The following is a 21,304-nucleotide window of genomic DNA, read 5'->3' as shown; positions in this document are numbered from 1 at the left end:
AATATAGGAACTGGGACAGATAACCACAATGGGATAAAGCTAGAAATCAATATGAAGAGAACTACAGAAAACATATAAACTCATGAATGTTAAATGATACAATGATGAGACACTAAATTAATAAAGAAAGGAAGCAAAATAAAATTGAATGAAAATGAAACAACATACAAAACCTACAGGATACAATACAGGTAGTGTTGAGGGTATCTAAGGTATAAGTACCTTAAGGAACTATTCAACATCAAGTATATCAATAAATGTCATTTATTGGATAAATGGACTCAAGGAAATAATATGATGATTTCAATAGATGAAGAAATAGCAAAATCTCTTCATGACAGAATCCCAAGATAGACTAAGAATGAATATACCTCAACACAATAAAAGCTGTATACAACAAATCTAGCCACCATCATGTTAAATGGAGAATAGCTTCAAGCATTCCCATGAAGATGAGGAACACACTCACTCCTGTTCAATGTAGTCCTTGAAGTCTTAGCCAGAGAAATAGAGGAAGAGGAATATGAAAGGGATTCAAACAGGAGAGGAAGGGGTCAAAGCATCCCTGTTGCAGACTATGTCATTCTACACACAATGACTCCATCAGGAAATCCTTAGAGTTGATAACTATTTTCAGTAAAATGGCAGGCAGCAAAGTAACAGCCCCCAATCAGAAGCATTCCCATATGCCAAAGACAAATATGCTGAGACAGAAAAATCCGAGAAACAATCCTAATTACAAGAGCTGCAAAACACCATGGAATAACCTACACAATAAAAATGTTCAAACACAAGAAAGTGAAGACATCAAAAAATAAAAATAAAAATTAAAATTAAAAAAAGCACAAAGATCTTCCATGCTTGTGGACTGGTAGGATTAATAATGTGAAAATTGCCATCCTACCAAAGGTGATCTGCAGATTCAACACAACCCTAACTTAATTCCAAGGCAATTCTTCACATAAATTAAAAAAAAAATCTAAAAAGTCATATGGAAACACAAAAACTCTGGACAATAAAACCACTGCTGGAGGTAGACTATTCACAATTTCAAGTTCTCCTACCGAGTCATAATAATAAAACCTGCATGATACTGGCACAAAAACAGACACAGTGACCCGTGGAATAGAATTGAGGACCCAGATATAAGTCCACTCACCTATGGACCCCTGATATTTTTCGAAGATGCCAAAATTACTGACTGTAGAAAACACAGCATCCTCCACAAATGATGCTGGGAGAATTGGATATCTACACACAGAAGAGTGAAACTTGATCCTTCTTTCTCACCCCGCAAAAACCCAATTCCAAATGCATCAAAGACCTCAGTGTTAGCCCCTAAAATCTCAGACTTCTAGAGGAAAGAGTAGGGGGCGCATTTCAAGGTACAGACTCAGGTAAGAACTTTCTGATACATTAATACATTAAAAATGACAAAGCCCTGGTAGTTTAGCCTGCAGTTATCACCAGCCTTTCTGCTAAACTGAGGGAGCATATTCTTGACACAAGAAGGTTGTGGCACCATCAAACATAGCCTGCAGAGGGGACAGCACTGATGATTGCAGTTTGAGAGCCCTGAATAATCAGAAGGTGAAATCTCATGGGTACTGGAGAAGTCTAGAGAAAGGACATGGCCTCTTGGAGCACTAAGAGAAGAGGTGTACCCTGGGGAGAATTATGCACAGTTATGGGAAGAACAATGAAGTAGAGAGAGGGCCGGCAGGCAATGCTTTTTTCCTTTTTCCTACTGATTCATGAAAGCTTAAATCGCCAAGCAGCAAAAACGGTCAGAACAGTCTTGATTCTGGACTTGACATCATTGAGCTATTTCATGAATGCCAGCAGCCACTTAGCTTTGACTATGGAGTGTTTGTGAGCAGGATGAAGCCTGGCTTGCTGAGCTCAGAAGGTGCATCAGACTTTCCGACACACTGAGTGTCTGTCTTCTTAGCAGATACAGGAAGGTTGTCACATGGTTAAATCTAGCCTGCCTGAGAGAACTTGGCTGAAGATTGGCTGGGGTTAGGGGAATGACATTCATTGTTCAGTGTTTGGCTAGAAGTACAAGTTATGGTCAGGGTGAATGTAGAGCAATGCGTGAAGAATCCAAGAATGATAAAATTTTTGTGAACCAGAAAACATGCCATGAATGGGTTAAGTGTGGAGGCCATTCTAGGCAATGGTGGGTATCAGAACAACCTTCTCTGTGGCCCTAAGTCATACTGCTGATCTAGGAGAAACCGTTTGCTACTACACCAGACACTGTTTAAAAAGTAGTCCTCTTGGGAAGTCCAGGTGAAGCGTGATTCTAATTAGTCTTATCAATAAAAACCAGATATTGGGAGTCAGATATTGGAGTGCAAACTGAATGATCAGAGAAGCAGAGCAGCAGCCACAGTCACTTCCTACCTCTCAGAATCCTCTGGCCAAGAGTTCGAGACCAGCCTGGTCAACATAGCAACTTCTAGGACATCCAGAGCTACATTATAGAGAGACCTTGTCTCAGAACAAAACAAAACAAAACAGAGCAAAACAATACCCACAACCAAACAAAGCAATCTTCTTGGGAATGTGGCTCTCTGGTTTCTTGGGCTTTCTGTGTGTGGAGGGGACCTGAATTTTTTTTTTTCTTAAAAAACATTGCCAGGCCCAGGTCTGTGCAGGTGGCCATTGTGGAATTCTGTTCCGGACATAAAGCAGGAAAGACGACATGCTATTTGACCTTACACAGTCCTTAACTTCTGTTCCTTAGGAATGTTTGAAAAACACCAAGAAACATGAACAAACTCCATGCTTGCCTTTGAAAATGGCTGTGGGGAGGCCTCTGTTACTGGTCACGGTGAGCAGCTTGCAGTGTCCCAGGATTCGCTTTTCTGGAGGACCTCCAGCACCTTCCTTCCTTCATATGGACTAGGGTTTGATGATGTAACTAGGAGGTGGCTGCAGTGGAATCTCCAGGCTCTAGTTCACGCCTCCACGGTAGTGGCGCAGCCCTGTGGCCAGAGAACACCTGCTCGGCCGCCACTACACCAGGACATGAGTCTTTAATCTGACGATTGGTGGCCCTCTTTTGCAACGTGGGGACACTGTTAATATAAATCACATGCTTCCCATTCCAGTGCTAAGCTTCTTCGTTATTTCTCTCCTTCCCCCTCCTCCTCTCCCACTTCTCTTTATAAAAATCAAGACATAGCTGTCTTCTCAGCTTTAGCTAGAACACCCACAGAGATAAGCTGGGAGTCTCAAACTCACTTGTCTCCTCTGCCTTCTTTCCAACAATCTGTTTTGTCTTTTGTAAGCCTCATTTCTCCTCAGGGCCTTGACCCGGTAAACATCTTACTAATGTTGATTTCAAATTTGGCTGCTTGTAGATTTTCTTGTTGACAGAAGGTGGTGCTGTTGAGTCCCTTAAACCTTTACAATTGGATGTTTGCTTGATGTTTTGGGAGATCCTAGCCTGCCTCTCCTGATGTCACTGTGAAATTTTGGTTGAAGGGTCCTTTGTGTGTTCCTGAGTGTTCTTGACCCCCAGGCCCTTCTGAGCGTCCTACTGAGTCACGGGTCTCAGCAGTTCTCTTCACAAGTCTCACAATCAGTGTGCGCTGCTCCAGCTCCCTGGGCCTCAGTACAGCCTCCAGGAGGGAGGCTGGGACATGTAGAGTGTTCCAGGGTGTTGGGATGATAGGGTCAGGAACATGGCTGATACAGAACTTGCCCAAGACTGGAGTGGCTGAGGGCTTTACAGGGACAGTGTTTGCCTTACCTAGGAATGAATTCCAGACTAGTCAGTGCTACAGAGTGAGACACCCAACTCCAAAGGCCAATCTTTCCACTTCTGGTCCAACCTCCATGCTCCCACATTCCCTCAGCCCTTGCTTGTATGAGCTATTCCTCATTCCTTGAACTCCCAGACCGGCCTTCCAGCTCCCATCGGAGGGATCAGCCCTTCAGATACGGCCAACAGTCCTCACATCAGCTTGCCTTTGAGGAGGTTGAGTTGTCTTTCTGGGTGACATCCACAGGGACAGTCTGGATCTGCTTTCCCAACAGCAGGAGTGTGCTCCTCATGCCGTAAGTCATGCTGTTTCCCATAGCAACAATCAATGTCACTTTGCTCAGAAACTTAACATTGATAAGGATGGGATATCTCATGAGACAACATGCCTGCGAAAAGCATGATTGCAACAAGAAGAACTTGCCATGCAGGGACCTGCTCCCAAGGCCTGTCTTCCCAAGAACAGCTTCCTGATAGCAGGGTACGGTCTCTCTCTCTCTCTCTCTCTCTCTCTCTCTCTCTCTCTCTCTCTCTCCTCCAGTTCTTGCTCTCTTACTTGGTGCCCTCTTCTGCCATAATTGATGCAGTAAGAAGTCATCCCCAGATGTGGCTTTGGTTGTTGTGAGCCCCCAGGTATTGGGGATATATATATATATATATGATGTATATGTATATGTATATGTATATGTATATGTATATGTATATCAGAAGAGGAACCACCCCAACGGCCATGGCAGACAGTGATGATGTGGCTCTCTTCCCTGCTGGGCTCATTAGGTTTTGTCCTGAGCATACTATGTTAGAAACACAGACAAACATGTTCCTGTCTTTCCACATGTCAAAATGAATACATACTCACATCATCAGCCCAAGTGGGATGCCATTATATCTATATATCTATATGCATTTTATATAATTTTAGGTAAACATAAAATAGTACGATCCCTGAAGGCAGTTTCAAATACCTTTAGTGTTACTTATCTCTCCTCCTCTCTCTACTTCTGTAGAGCTGCACACAGTGAAGGTATCTCTCTCTATACGTATTAATGTAGGTTACAGAATGGCTATATAGGGTTAAAGAGGCTTAAGCACAGAGTTCAAGGAGTTTCCACGAGGCCTGAGAGGTGGAAAAGGAGACTGATAAGGATACAGAGAATCTGCTGCAGACATTGCTGCTCCCATAGAGTCAGGCTGCAGAGCCACTGTTGAGCTGCAGAAATGGTGCGCAAGATCTCAGAAGCTGAAGAAACAAACGGTCGAACTGGGTCCGGATGAGTTGAGGAGGCAGACGGACAGCAGGTCTGGAGGGATGAATGGGTGAAAGGCACAAGCAGGCTGCACCAGCAACAGAGACAAGCCAGGCCTGTAACACGAGTCTGAAAAGGTCTTATAATAAAAAACCCAGAGCCAGATACTAGGGTAAAAGCTGAAAGATCAGAACAGCCAGCCACTAGCTTGCCTCTATGAAATCCTCAGCCTCAAGAGCCTCAGACTCAAGAGTTCCTCTTCCCTCACACCTTATGTACCTACCTTTCCGTGTCCTGCCATATTACTTCCTGGTATTAAAAGCATGTGTCACCACTGCCTGATTCTGTTTCTCTCATGTAGCCCAGTGTGGCCTTGAACTCACAGAGATCCAGATGGATCTCTGCTTCCCGAGTGATAGGATTAAAGGTGTGTGCCACCACTGCCTGACCTCCATGTCTTATTTAGTGGCTGGCTCTGTCCTCTGATCTCCAAGTAAGCTTTATTGGGGTACACAACATATCACCACACAGGCCAAAACTCTAGGACAATTAGGAGTTCTCCCTGTCTGTCCCTTGGTGCATATATCAGGTGGTCAGATGACAGGTCAGTGGGGTGACTGCCATTGCACTATTAGATGCCTTCCTTTTTATGGGGTCCAGGTGAGGGAGTTGCACCCTTTTTTCAGTCTGGTATGTCTGACAAGCTATTGGGCTTAGTTTTCCTGATATGATTTTAGTACATGCGTATACTCCTATAGTCTCAGTTTATTTTGATAAGTTTGTAAGGCAGCACCCTCTCTACGTGTAGGAGTAAGTTGTGTACCAGTGGTGGTGCAAGACAGATGTGCTGTTTACATGACCACCAAGCTACAGTGTCGTCTTCCATCCTCAGATGGAATTAAACGCTGTCTCTCAGGACAAAGTACAGTCTGGAAAACTGCTTTACATACAATGGAGTATCTCAGGGTGTGGCAACAATGCCCTCAGATATTTCTCCTGCACAGTTATGCAAGGACCACTGCCAATTCGTGGGAATGAGGAGACTGTGCAACTGTTTGCCAGACCTCCAGAATGGGTCAGCGAGCCTCTGGAGGCAGGCCCAGGTCTTGGGTGCCCTTTCAAGAAGTTTTTTGCCTTTACTTTGTTCCGTCTCTGCTTGTCCTCAGAGGGCTGAAGGCTCCATCACCGAGAGCCATTCAGCCCTCCCGGGGCTATCTGATTTAGTCTGTTTGGTTCCTTTTCTTAGCGGCTGTACTGTGGGCTTTTTACAACTTCAAAGAGCCTCTCACCCATATTCACTAATTAATTCATTACCCCTGTGAGTAAAACCTGCAGCAGGGAGAATGTCATTAGCAAGAATACCAGGGGCTTATTATTTAAAAGAGGTGGCCCACAGCCAGCTCCTCTCCACCAGAGCTGTTAACCCCTTCAGAACTGTCAGTGTCTCCACAGGCAAGTGTGGCCCAGGTGGCCACCAAACACCTGTTGGGTGCTCAGCCACACCAGGCACCTCTGGGCTATAAGGAGTTGTAATATATGGCTTCTCAGTCACACCAGCCAAACCCGTCCTCAACAAGCTGCATTTTGGTTGATGTGCAAGGTGGAAGAATATAGGCTGACCATTTTCAGTCTTTTGACTGACTAGAAGACAGACTGCAGGGCTGTATAGACCCGAGTTTGAAGTCTGGCGGTTTATAAGATGTGCGAGCTTTGGCTAAGTAGCCTCTCTGAGTCTCAACTTCTGTATCTTTACAATGGAATAGTAGTAGTAGTAATAATCCTTGGGGGCTAAGTGAGGATAACTGGCATGGTACAAGTGGAAATTCAACGCAAGGCCAGGCACACAAAGAGTGCTCCGTAATAATAATACCCAAACCACTCAGATAGTAACCTTATATGTCTTAAGGTACCCAGGACAGAGGGACAGGAGGAGGAGGCCTGGCAGATCACTTTGGGGGAAGTATTAGTTCCTTTTTGTTGCTGTAACAAAACTCTAAAACCAAAAGCAACTTAAGGAAGAGTTTACTTTGGCTTACAGAGGGCTAGGAGTCTATAACGGTAGGGAAGGCACAGTGGCGGGAGGCCAGAGCAGGAAGCTGAGAGATCGCATCTCAAGCTCTCAGTCACATACAGGAAACAGAGTGAACTGGAAGTGGAGCAAGGCTATGAAATCTCCCGGTTCACCCTAGTGACACACTTGGTCTAGCAAGCCTTCATGTCATCAGAGTTCCAATACCCTCTCCAAACACGACCAACAATGATTCAAATACCCAAGCCTATTGGGGACGTTTCTCATTCAAACCACTGCACTCCACTGCCTGATCCCCTTAGGCTTATGGCCATACCATAATGCAAAATGCAGTTAGTCCAACTTTCCTGTGACATCCAAAAGCGAAATACCCACTTCTAACATACAATGGTATAGAATATACATTCCCAAGGGGGTCAAGATCATGATGGGGAAACCCATAGAGACAGCTGACCCGAGCTAGTTGGAGCTCATTGACTGTGGACTGACAGATGGGGAACCCACAGGGGACTGAACTAGGCCCTGTGAATGTGGGTGACAATTGTTTGGCTTGGACAGTTTGTGGGACCACTGGCAGTGGGACCAGGATTTGTCCCTAGTGCATGAACTGGCTTGGAGCCCATTCCCTATGGAGGGATACCTTGCTCAGCCTTGGTGCAGGGGGAGGGGCTTGCTTCTGCCTCAACTTGTCATACCAGACTTTGTTGACTCCCCATGGGGGGGCCTTACCCTTTCTGAGAAGTGAATGGGGATTGGGGTGGGTGGAAAGTGAGGTGTGAGCTAGGGAAGGATGGGGAACTGTGGTTGGTGTGTAAAATGGAAAAAAAGTTAAATAAAATAAAAAAAAGAAAAGAAAAAGAAGAGTATACATTCCCATTCCAAAGGGAGGATTGGGGGCATAGTGAGGAAATACTACATCAAAGTAAGACTGAAGCCTAACAGGTCAAACACTGAATGTCCTGTGTCCTTCTTTTGAAACTAAAGAGGCTCGCTCTACCCTCCATCTTTGATGCCTGCAATATACATCTCTCTCTTGGGCTAGTTCCACTCACTGTCTGTAGCTCCTTCTTAGCAGGTGTCTCATGACTCTGGCATATCCACCATCTTGGGGTCTCTACTGTAACTCGGGCTTTAATTCACAGCATCATGCAATACTCTCTCGGGTTGCTGGCCCTCTCAAGTCCTCCTCTTAGCGACTCTGGCACTGCCACACATTGCCTGACCTCAGTGGCTCTCTGAAAATGTGAAGGAAGAACCCATGGCCCCTTCCTTACTCATGCATTTTGCATGCCACTGAAGCCAGCACCAAGCGGATGATACTGCCAAGTCTCATTAGCAGCCTGGGATGGACCCTTGTCCCCTTTGATCACATCAGCAGACACTTCTGGGGGGATACTTCTCATTCAAACAACCACAGGGGAGAGATTTTTTTCGGAGTTGGAAGGAAAAAGAGAGGACAAAAGAGGAAGAAGAGCTGGAGAGGAAGGAGGGAAGCCAGGAGAGGCAACGTAGGCACAGAGAGGCTGGGAAAGTTCCAGCAGTGGTGAAAGGGGAACATGGTGTATACTTGACTTATACTGAGGACAGATGCAGCAGGTCATGGACAGAAGACATCCATGTAATAACCTCATAGTTACCTAGTACCCGGAATGATTGTGAAAATGACTAACCCAGCTTCTGTCCTCAAGGCTAACCATACATTGTTACTGAGGACACATGTCTCTAAGCAGTGACCAGCCAATGACTAGAGATGGAGGACTATTTCTATGGATGCAAAACTTCTCTCAAAGACTCCCCACTGGGCTGGCTGAAATTTTGTTAAAATTGTCTCTAATCTAAGATTCTTCCTCCACCTCTTTTTCACAAATCTGAGCCGCATTTTGGTTCCATGGCTCTTGCTGCCCTGTACTGCAGATGGAATTATTTATTAAGAAATTATATTGAGGAGAATAACTCACTAAACAGAATAAGGCAAATCTATTGCAGAGTCCTGGAAGGTTGGTGGCCGGTCCCTCGCTGCTTTGGCTGCCTGAGTCAGTCCCCACCGTCCAAGCCCATGAGGGAGATAAGAGAAGGGGCCTGCCTCAGGTCTTAAGCTGGCTTAGAGGCCATGCCCTAGGGGCTGGTGCCTCAAGGTCATAGGTGGACCAGGTACCCACTACAGCCCTGTCCTCTTGCCTTTCCCAGATGCTATCTATCATACATCTTTCATAGTTCGAACTCCATCTTCAGTTTGGCCTCTAAACTAACACCAGCTAACATAGTACCTATTATGTGTGATGCAATAGTTTGTACAGTGGGGCTATATTGGTGACCAAGATAAACTTCCCCAATATCATGTAGCTAATGACAAGGATGGCAGAAATGACAGAGTCTAAATAAAAACAATACATATGCAAATAATATGATAGTCTTAGACCCTGAACCTTGCTACCTAAATAACAAATGAAACCAAACCACAGACTCTACTTTATATTGGATGATACAAGAAGGCTTTTTAAATAGTAATGTTTGCCTAGGGATCAGAAAGTTGAGTCATAAGCTTTCTATTACAAGTAGTAGAGATAGTGTGTGGTTTTATTTACGTCATTTTTTGAGGCAGGGTCTTACTTTAGCTATGATGAGTCTAGAAACCACTGTGTAGACCAGGTTGTTCACAAACTTGTAGCAAACCTCCTCCTTCTGCCCCCCAAGTCCTGGGTTACAGGCCTGTGTCACCATACCTGGTGAGCTGAATTTTTAAGTTTAATTTTTATCTGTCCATTTGTCAGTGCCCTAGTGCTCAGCTGTGTGACCAAATATTTACTTGACGTTTCTGTGAGGGTGTTTTAAAATGAGGATATGATTTAAATTGGTAAAATCTGAGTAAAGCAGGTTGCCCTTGAAAACGTTGGTGGCTCACATCTGGTTGTTAAGCCTGAATAGAGGAAAAGATTGACAGCCCCTGTACAAAGGAGAACTGTGGCCTGCCCACCTGAACTTCAACACCAGCTCTTTTAGATTTTTTTAAGCCCAAGTCCTTTGGACTCAAATTGCAGTACTGGCTTTTTTCTGAATCTTTGCACAATTCCGCTGAAGATTTTGACCTTGCCATCTTCCATAATTATGTGACCCAATTCCCTAAAGAAGTCTCTTTCTACCTACGTATTTACTGATTAGTGTCTTTTCCCCAGAGTACCAAGAAGGTGTTCTAGAAAGAAGGATGAACTATCTTAAAATATGTAAGCCTTTAGATCAGAATCAGCAAAAGGCCAATGTGGCTGGGGCTGTGGGAGGGAGGGGGATGCGGCGAGATGAGGCCTTGGAGAGGATCATTTAGTTTACTGGTACGGGTAGAACCAGGTTCCAAGGGATTAAGGCCCATTGGGTGGTAAGGAAGTTGAAGTTCCATGTCTAGACAATTCTTCAAGATGTTTAATATTGACTGTATAGAGAAACACTGCAGGGGGTGGATTCTGGAAGACAAAGTCTTGCTTTTGTGTATGGGCAGGTAAATGAGAGAGATTGATGCAGCTGATGGGAGAGAAGAAAGAACTGATGGGAAGAGGTTCCAGACATAGTGGAACCTTGGGGTACTGTAGTGGGTTGAATGGTGGCCCCCCTTTCTTGAATATTTCTGTGCCCTAGTATATGCCTGTGAATATATCTGGACAAAATTCTTTGCAGGTGTAATTAAGGTGAGGATCTTGAGATGAAATCACCTTGAATACACAGGTGGGCCCTGAATCCTATGACAACATTCTTCTAGGATATGTAAGAGAAGACCCAGAGATGCAAAGAAAACTAACCATGGGACAGAGGTTGGAGTGATGCTACCATGGTAACAAAGCATCACCGGGAGCTCCTGGAACTTCTAGAGGCCATGTGGCTTAGCTGTCAGCTTGAATGAGGAGTTCCAGATCTTGGGATTCTGGCAGAGAACACTTCTCTTGTGAGGACCTGAATCTGTGGTAATTTGTTATACCGCCTTAGGAAACTACAGTGGGCAAGATGAACCCAAAGTTCCATTCCTTCCTTTCAAGCACTGGGCTTTCACCTGCCTGCAGAGTGGGCCCTGCCTTGAAATGCCTTGTTTGTGATATACCCTGTGCCTTCTGCAGCTGGCTTTGAAGTTATTTGTGTTTCAACTCTAGGAGGCCAAGTGCTAGAGGGGAATGCAATGGCCCTTGAAAATGGACATGCTGGGCTTCTTATTTCTTGACCTTTGCTGTGTGATAGCTTAGTGCTAACTTCCACAGAACACAGCACAGGCTCCAAACCCAGAGTATGTGATGAATATCTCCTTACTTAAGTTTAATAGGCCATGCTCGTCTTCATACCTCCATTAAGCGTTCTCAGTTATAAAAACTTCACAATGAAAATTGTTGGTTGGGAGTCCGGTTTGCTGTTATTGGTGATGGTTTTGTCTGTTGTTTTTTCAGTAACTGCTGCATGGCAGGCATGTGTCTTAGCATTTAAATGAATAATTCTGGTAATTCCAAGATCCAAACATTATGATGTGCTGTGGGATGGTGTGAATATATGTTGTTGCTATAGGTTAATAAAGAGGCTGTTTTGGTCTATGATAAGGCGGGATAAGAGTCAGGTGAGAAATCCAAGTGAGAGACAGGGAGAAGAGGGCGGAGCCAGAGCAGACACCAGCCCACCACCCAGGGAGCAACATGTCAGAAGACTGGTAATGCTGCGGCCACGTGTCAAAACAGAGTAATAGGTATGGGTTAATTTAAGACGAAAGAGCTAGCTAGAAAGAAGCCTGAGCCACAGACCAAACAGTTTGTAGTTAATATTAAGCTTCTGACTGGTTATTTGGGTATCGGTGGGCGGGAAAGATTTTTCTGTCTACAGTGATGTTTGCTTTTTAGGTGTGAAAAAAAGAGCTGAAGCCATGTTTGGCACCCAGGACTGGTTCCCAAGTCATGGACACTCCCGATGAAGTACTCCTTAGTAAAGAAAGTGGGTGTGACGTGATTGCCCTCAGCTTCCTGAGAGCCTGGGTTCCTCTGTTTATGGTCTGTCTGCGGTCCTCAGCTAAGCCCACAGCCAACCCCTGCACTCGTCCCGGCCTTGCTCCCGCCCCCTTGCCCCTCCCCCTCCTGCCCCCGTGTGTCTCTCTTTTTTCTCTTCCCACAGTGGGTGCAGGAAGGGTTAAAGAATGCTGCTGGAGCCGCATCTCTTCGTGGGTCTTTCCATATAACATTTAACGGCTGGTAATGACTCTGACCCCAGCAGCAGCCCTCTATTGAACTTCAACTTGGCATTTCAATTAGTGTGCTGATTGTTGGGCGTAGACTTTTCATATGTTTGTGGGGAAGCTTTAGTGCCAGAGCAGTCAGCTAAGGGACTGATTACCATGGCGCTTCTTGGAGGGAATAAATAACCTCATTACCATTGCTCGGGTTGTGAGGGGAAGTTGAATCTCTCAGGCTTTTCTTTGCATAGAGAGGGGCTCACTGCCTACACCCACCATAACATGCTGGGGACAGGGAGAGTTTCTTCCTTCTCTTTGTCCTCTTTCCTCTCTCTCCTTTTTTTCTTTCCTCGAGTTTTCTTTAGTTTTTATTTCTTTCTTTCCTCCATTAAAGCCTTTGGTAGAAGAATGGAAACATTAATGTCTCCATGTCTCTCTAGTCCATGGAAATAGACGGGGTCAATTAACAGTTGAAGTTGGAACTACAGACACATAGACATAGACACACAGACACACACCAACAGACAGATAGGCAGGCAGACAGACAGACACACAGACACAGACACAGACACACACAGACACACACACACACACACACACACACACACTTTAAGACTCACTGTACTGCTTCAAAACATATAATTGCATGCTGCAATGGATCTGAACACCTTTGGTACCCACCTGAGGGGCTCTGTAAGTCCTGCCTTCACCTCCCCCATCTGCCTGGTTTCTTTCCTCTTCAGCAGGATAATTTGGGAAATACGTAGGGTTAGGACTGAAGAGACTTAGGCTTTAATTCAGCCCCACTATTTAGCAGCTTTATGAAGTTGTTGAGGTTGCTGAGATTCCGAGTCTATTTGCTGATCTTCAATGAAAAGTCAAGAAGACGGTGAAAGCAGAGTTTTAGGCATGGGTGAGGGAGCACAATGCCCTCGAATCTCTCTTTTCATTGCGGGATGGTCTTCAGTGCCTTTCTTTGAGGTCTCAGTCATCTTCCATCACACTTAGAGTCTGAGTTTCTAGGGCTCGGGTTTGACAGAGGGTGGAGATTCATGGTATGTTGTGAGAGGGACTCCGAGACCATGCTGAAGAGATCTGTTCCCTAGACACTACACACAAAAATGCAGCATCTGGGGTTGGGGATTTAGCTCAGTGGTAGAGTGCTTGCCTAGCAAGCACAAGGCCCTGGGTTCAGTCTTCAGCTCCAGAAAAAAAAAATGCAGCATCTACGAGAGAGACACATGAATGAAGGAAACAATGAAACGAGCCACATAGCCCAAGTGCCTCCAGCATGCCCTTCCTCTTATCACTTCTGTATGATTGATGAAGAGCTCAAAGGGCAAAGCTTAATGTGACTCAGATCAGAAATGGTGGAGCTACATCTTCAGAGCCAGAGGGCCCACTGGATTGCTCAGGATCTCAGCAGACTCTGTGATGTGGTGACCAGACTTAGGAGGGGTATGGAGTCACGAAGGGAGACAGAAGGATAGAACGGTGGGTGGCACAGAGCACCCAGGAACAACGTAGGTGGCATGAACCAGGGTCTCTTGGGGCTGGCCCCATAGATGCCCCTTCCTGAATGGCTACCATACCTGTAACTCGCCTAGGACAGGGATCCAGAGTTCATTTCAGCCTGACTTTCTGGATTACCTGTTCTTTCCTGAATAAAGTCAGGTTTTTCAATGCTGTTAGAAAATAAAAAGCTCTTTGTTTGGAGATTAAAAAAAAAAAAAAGCTCATCCCAGTAAGAATCATAAACTTTCAGTTTAATCTCATGCAGTAAGATGGCTTTGGTAGAGTCTGGTGTTATCATCCACACGCTATGTTCCTATTCTCTTTGAAGTTTTCTCCATCCCCGCTTCAGGCCGGGCTGCTTGCTGCTGCAGGGGGCTGAGGGATGCCAGCCAGCTTCATCTTGCCTCCTATGGATCAGGTGCTGTTTCTGATCCTTCCAGAGTTAGCCTCGGGGGAGAGGGCATTTGGAGAAAGGTCACTTCACAGTGGTATTCTTCCGTGGCCACGGCACAATTGTGGGCTTTTTTTCCCCCCATAGGAAGCTTTGCTGAGTTCCTTCTGAGCCTTGTGTTGGTGATCTCCTGCAGTGTCCCCTAGATAGTCACTGATTTCTTCTGAACTGTCACTATGACGACCCTCTCAGTCCTGAAATACCAGGTGATCCTCCTCTCTTCCACCCATGCAGCCCCTTCAGGGTGGGCTTTTGAGTGAACATAATTAAAGACAAAAGCCATTCAGTTTTGCAAAATCAATCTTCCCTGCCTGGAAGATGCTTGCTTTCCTCCCATTATTGACATAGCACTGCACAGAATCTCTTCATTTTGCTACCAGCAAGAGAGAATTCAGTTTTTTTCCCCCTGTGTCTGAGAGTCTTGTATCCTTATGACACTCTCCAAATTCTGGGTGATACTTCTGTTACATTCTCCAAGGGACCCCATAAAACCTTTCCCATTTGGTTCAACATGAAGGGAAGTAGATTCTCCAGAGGTGGGAGGTGGGCAACGCATACTCTATTGTTACAACCTCCCCAAATCTGCTCTGTTAACTCCTCACTTAGGTCCTGGTGGAGCCTGGAGAGCACAATGTTAATCAGAGAACACTGGAGGAGCAATTCAGGGTGCTCTAGCTTTCTTTGGAGAGTCCCAAGTCTTGACTTCATGATGCTGTGGTGCTTAGAATTACTATTTTTGTCTCAACCTTTTGGGGGACTTTGTTAAAATCCAAGATAACACTTTACTTTCTGTTTCTAGAGTTTGGGAAATTCTCTTTGGTTTGGAAACAGGGTTACAAAGCAATATCCATCTTGGCCATAGCTTGCCTTATGGGAGGCACTTGATTACCTCAGCTTGCATGGATCCTTTGATTGCCCATTCATTTGCAGGTCTTGATTGGCTGTTCACTCTCCTGATTCATTCCTATTCCTCAATCGGGATGTAACAGAAAGTAACAGAGGAAGCATTTCTAGCTGGGTGTGGTGATACATGCATCTAATCCCATCTCTCGGGATGTCGAAACAGGAGGAACTGAGAAATGGAGGCCAGCCTGATAGATGGTGAGACCCTGTCTCAGAATGAACCAACAAGCCAACAAACTGCTTCCAAGAGAAAGAAAGAAAATAAGAAAACTTGAAAGAAATATTTCCACAATAATTGACTTTACACTTGGTCTGAAGTCATTCTGTGGGAAGTTCTGGTTGTCTACTGAGCTGGGGGCTTTCTCAGGGGTAGAGTCTAGGCTTTTCATGGCTTCAGAAATCCCCACAATTCTCAGCCAGAACTGGTACCTCTTATGTCCCCAGCCACTATGTGTTAATGGATTGATTGGTTAGTTTCTGTGAATACTAGCAGAGTTCCTCTTATGTGTTAGGCATCTGGTTCCTGTGGCATCTTGAATATGAAGACGGAACGCCCCACTGGATCACGTGTTTGAGAACTTGACCAGTTGGTAGTTTTGTCTGGGAAGATTATGGAGGTTTTAGGAGGTGGAGTCTCACTGGAGGAAGTACGCCACTGGGGATGGGATTTGAAGCTTGTGAGCCTGGCCTCACTTCCTGCCTTTTCTGTTTCTGGATTAACTGTTGCAGATGGACAGGCCAACCCCCACGATTCAGCTAGCATCCTTTCCTGACGTGAGTATATTCCCTCTGACACTGTAAGTCAAATTTAAGACTTTCTCCCTGAAATTGTTTCTTTCCTGGATATTTTATTATAGAATTGGGAACATAACTAGGCTAGTTATACAAACCGATATAGCAGGTATGCAAAACAACAAACTAAAACTTGGCCTCTGATTTCCTGTTGCTCTTAGCCTTGTGAAGATACCAGTGAGAATACTTTTGATCAGTTCAAATGCTTTCCATTGAAACACTGCTCTATTTGTGTACCCAAAGAAGACTTAAATGGTAAAAGATTTACTTCTGACAGCCATGAATAAGTTGACATTAGGATTTTGATAGTGGTTCCTCCTAACAATTACAAGATATATAGCATCAGTGGACATTGCTTTTCACTTATATTTGAGTTCAGAGGAGAAAAATAAGAGAAGAATGGATCCAGAACTCCTGGTTTTACTGGTTAGTTTTTTTTCTTTTTTTCTTTATAACTTGGCAAGAGCTAGAGTCATTTGGGAAGAAGGAACCTCAATTGAGAAAATGCCTCCATCAGATTAGCCTGTAGGCAAATCTGTGGTACATTTTCTTGATTAATGATTGATGCAAGAGGGCACATGCCACTGTGGGTGGTACCACCTCTGGGCAAGTGGTAGTGGTCCTGGGTGTATAAGAAATGTACCTGAACATGAGCTTAGAGCAAGCCAGTAGTCAGCATTCCTCTGAGGCCTTTGCTTCAGTTCCTGTCTCCAGGCTCTGACTTCCTGTCTGACAGGTTCTGAGTTCCTGTTCTGACTTCCTTTCAATGATGGATTACAAGCTGAAATAAACCCTCTCCTCCTCAAGTCGCTTTTGATCATGTTTCTCACAACAACAGAAAGCCAAGTAGAAGACTTACTACTTTGTGATATTGACTGGGTCTGTAGCATATGTTCATGCCTAAGCCAGTCATTGATGAGGTGAATGGAATTAGGGTGATTGGCTCAGATGAGTCAACATACATTCTTGGGGCTGGGGAAGAGCCACAAATGATGTATCTTCTCATTCCTGAAACAGGTTTCCTTAGCAGAGAAGTCATGGGTGATGCCTGGTGATGCCGATGTCATCAGCATGGTTTCACTTTAAGTCCACTATCCAGGCCATGGGGTGGGTTTTACTTTTCCATTTCACATGTGAGTGAAGTTCAAAGATGCCAATCACAGGGGTCATAGCACTGGTATGGAGAATGACACTTTCTTAGTCAGTGTTTCATTGCTGTGAAGAGACACCATGACCACAATAACTCTTAGAAAAGAAAGCATTTCATTGGGGCTTGCTTACAGTTTCAGAGGTTGAATCCGTTATCATCACGGTGGGGAGCATGGTGGCACACAGGCAGACATGTACTGGAGAAGTAGCTGAGAGTTCTCTATCTGGATCCCCAGGCAGCAGGAAGAACAGAGACTCTGGGTTTGGAATGGGCTTTTTGAAACCTCAAAGCCCACCCATAGTGACACACTTCCTTCAACAAGGCCACGCCTTCTAGTCCTTTCAAATAGTGCCACCCCCTAGTGACCGAGCTTATAATCTATTGGCCTGTGGGGGCCATTCTCACTCAAACCATCACAGAACCTGTGGATCTTTATTAAATTTACATGAACAGGATTCTATTTCAGTTCTGACTCTAACTTCTAGGAAGACGGATTTTCAAACCTCACATGCCAAAGTCTGTTGATAGGAAAAGATAGGCTTCCACACTGAACAAAGCCGAGTTCACCTTTCTAGTCGTTATTAGCTCTGTGACTGTTGGCAATTTGCTACTCCTCATTGGCTTGGTTTTCTCATCTGTAAAGTGGGAATAATAAATCCTGCACTACGGAGTTTTCTGAGGACAGGTGAGCACGGGTGTAAAGAGCCTGCCATGTTATAAGTGTCAATAACTTTAGTTAGTATTGATCTTCCCCTGAGTCTCATGGCCTTATCTTCTGCAGTGTGTGGTTGTCTGCTTTTCTGTGTCTTTCCTTCTCTTCTCCATTTGATTTCATCTTTCTTTACTTTTGTTTTACAACTTTTGGAGATCTTTACTGGTAACTTTATTAAATGATTCCATCTAAATCTAGTTACTGATACCGCGTGATTCTGGGACTGGGATGCCACAGACTATATCATTGCTTCCTTTTGGCTCCTTCCTTCCTAGAGCTTCCTGGTGGCTGAGAGTTCCTCTTAAGCTGCTGTGGACATGGCAGCCCTTTGCTAGCTGCGCCTGAATCCAGTTTTAAAAGCTCTCACAGAGACAGCCTTGTCACCGCCCACCTTGAAGACATCATCTGAGTAGTTGACTCCCCTGATTGCTGAGTTCTTTTTTTTTATTTTATTTTTTAATTAAGAATGTTTTTATTCATTTTATATACCAAAGATGCCCCTCTTCCCTCCTCCAGCCCCTCCACCTTCCCCCTCCCAACCTACCCCCCATTCCCTCGTACAAGAAGGTAAGGCCTCCTATGGGGAGGTACATTTAGTAGAGGCAGGTCCAAGCGCCTCCCCCTGCCTCAAGGCTGTGCAAGGTGTCTCATCACAGAAGTGGGCTCCAAAAGGCCTGCTCATGCACCAGGGATGGATTCTGATCCTACCACCAGGGGGCCCCTTAAACAGATCAAGCTACACAACTGTCTCACTATGCAGAGGGCCTAGTCCAGTCCCATGCAGGCTCCACAGCTGTTGGTCTACACTTCATGAGTTCCCACTAGTTTGGTTTGGTTGTCTCTGCTGGTTTGTCCATCATGATCTTGATGCCCTTTGCTCAGACTTCTGAGTTCTTAGCCCATGGGGACAGCACTCTCTCAGCTGTATCCTCTCCTCACAGGTAGGATTCAGTTCCATGGAGCACCTTTTCTCCATTCCTAGGATTTAATTATTTTAACCTTTATCCTGGGTTTCCTAATTGTAACCTCTTCTCTAGGTGGCCACTTTGAAAAGGAACCCCTGTCCACTTAATGTTATGGTTACCAAGCTAAGAACATTATGGCTTTATAACTAGATAACAATTTTAATTTTTTAAAAACAGTGTGTTGTGTCTCAGGACTGGTCCCTTATTTACACAAGTGTCTCCACAGTGCAGACATTGCTCTGAACACTAAAGAGAACATAATACACAGGATGGGAAGTAATTGCTGCATGGAGCTTATATACTATCAGAAAAAAAAACACATAGAAGAGAAAGTAGAAAGTAGTCTTGAATGCATTGGCACAGAAGACTACTTTCTAAATATAATACCAGTAGCTCAGACACTGAGAGCAACAATTAATAAATAGGACCTCCTGAAACTGAGAAGCTTCTGTAAGGTAGAGGACACAGTAAATAAGACAAAACGATAGCCTACAGAATGGGAAAAGATCTTCACCAACCCCATATCTGACAGAGGGTTGATATCCAGAATATATAAAGAACTCAAGAAACTAGACATCAAAATACCTAACAGTCTAATTAAAAAATGGGCTACAGAGCTAAACACAGAATTCTCAAAAGAAGAATCTCAAATGGCCAAAAGACATCTAAGGAATTGCTCAACATTCTTAGTCATCAGGGAAATGCAAATCAAAACGACTCTGAGATACCATCTTACACCTGTCAGAATGGCTAAGATCAGAACTGAAGACAGCTTATGTTGGAGAGGATGGGGAGCAAGGGGAACACTCCTCCACTGTTGGTGGGAGTGAAAACTTGTACAGCCACTTTGGAAATTAGTATGGCAGTTTCTCAGAAAATTGGGAATCAATCTTCTTCAAGATCTAGCTATACCACTCTTGGGCATATACACAATGAATGCTCAATTATACCACAAGGACCCATGCTCAACTATGTTCATAACAGCATTATTTGTAATAGCCAGAACCTGGAAACAACCTAGATGCCCCTCAACTGAAGAATGGATTAAAAAAAATGTGATATGTATACACAATGGAGTACTACTCAGCAGAGAAAAACAATGGCATCATGAAATTTGCAGGCAAATGGATGGAACTAGAAAATATCCTGAGTGAGGTAACCCAGACTCAGAAGGACAAACATGGCATGTACTCACTCATAAGTGGATACTAGATGTAAAGCAAAGGATAACCAGACTACAATCCACAATTCCAGAGAAGCTAGCTAACAAGAAAAACCCAAAGAGGGACACATAGATTGCCCTGGGAAGGGGAAATAGATGAGATATCCATGAGTAAACTGGGGATGAAGGGAGGGCAATGGAGGGTAGAGGATAGGGGATGAGAAAGAACATAAGGGAACGGGATGGTCGAGCTGAAACAGGGATGGAGTGGGAAAACAATGAAAGATATTCCATGATAGAGGGAGACATCATGGGAATAAAGAGAAACGAGGTGGTAGGGAAGTTCCCAGGAATCTCCAAGGATGACCCCAGCTTGGACTACTAGAAATAGTGGAGAAGGTGCCTGAAATGAACTGGCTTACCCCAGTGATCAGATCAGTGAATAACCTGTCATCATAGAACTTTTCTCCAATGACTGATGGAGGCAGATGCAGAGATTCACAGCCAAACACCAGGCAGAGCTCCAGCAGTTCAACTGAGGAGAGAGAAGAGGGATTCTAGGAGTAAGTACATCAGAATCATGATGGGGAAACCTGCAGAGATGAACAAACCAAACTAGTGGGAACTCATGAAAGTTGGATCAATGGCTGTGGAGCCTGCATGGGACTGGACTAGGCCCTCTGCATGGTGAGACAGTTGTATAGCCTGATCTTCTTGGGGGGGGGGCTGGTGGTAGGATCAGAATCCATCCCTGGTGCATGAGTGGGGGGGGGTTGGAGCCCAATACCTATGATGGGATACCTCATGCAGCCTTGAGGCAGGGGGAGGGGCTTGAATTTGCCTCTACTGGATGTGCCTCCTCATGGGAGGCCTTGCCTTCTTGTGGGGAGGAGTGAGGAGTGGGTTGGGAGGGAGAGGCTGGGGGGCAGGAGGAGGGAAGAGGGGGATCTTTGATTGGTGTGTAAAATGAATGGAACAATTTTCTTAATAAAAAAAAAGAAAAAAACCAGAAAGCACATATAGGAAGAAAATATGTTCTGTCAAATGGATAAAAACACTATACTGAGCGATATCACATTGTGGTGTATGATAGTGCTAGATAGGATTTACATTTTAAGCTTTACATGAGACTATCCACTGTGTATGGAAATACTTTGTGGCCCAAAATATTGAGTTCTTTTGTTTGTTTCATTGGTAGCACAACCTTCGTGCGAACACTGTGGGTTCTGTAAAACAAAGGAGATTGTAGAATTAATGGGGCTCATGCTATGGGGTAACCAATGGCTTTTGGGTTGGATTTGAGGCCCACACAGCAGGAAGGGGTTCACGGTTGGTACTGTAGACCTAGTGAAGGACCCATGGCTAGGAGGTCACGGGTTCTGGGGGAGAACATAACATTCTAAATATTTATGGTT

This window comes from Peromyscus eremicus, chromosome 20, assembly GCF_949786415.1.
Source record: "Peromyscus eremicus chromosome 20, PerEre_H2_v1, whole genome shotgun sequence".
In the NCBI taxonomy this organism is placed as follows: Eukaryota; Metazoa; Chordata; class Mammalia; order Rodentia; family Cricetidae; genus Peromyscus; species Peromyscus eremicus.
This window is presented reverse-complemented; position numbering follows the sequence as displayed.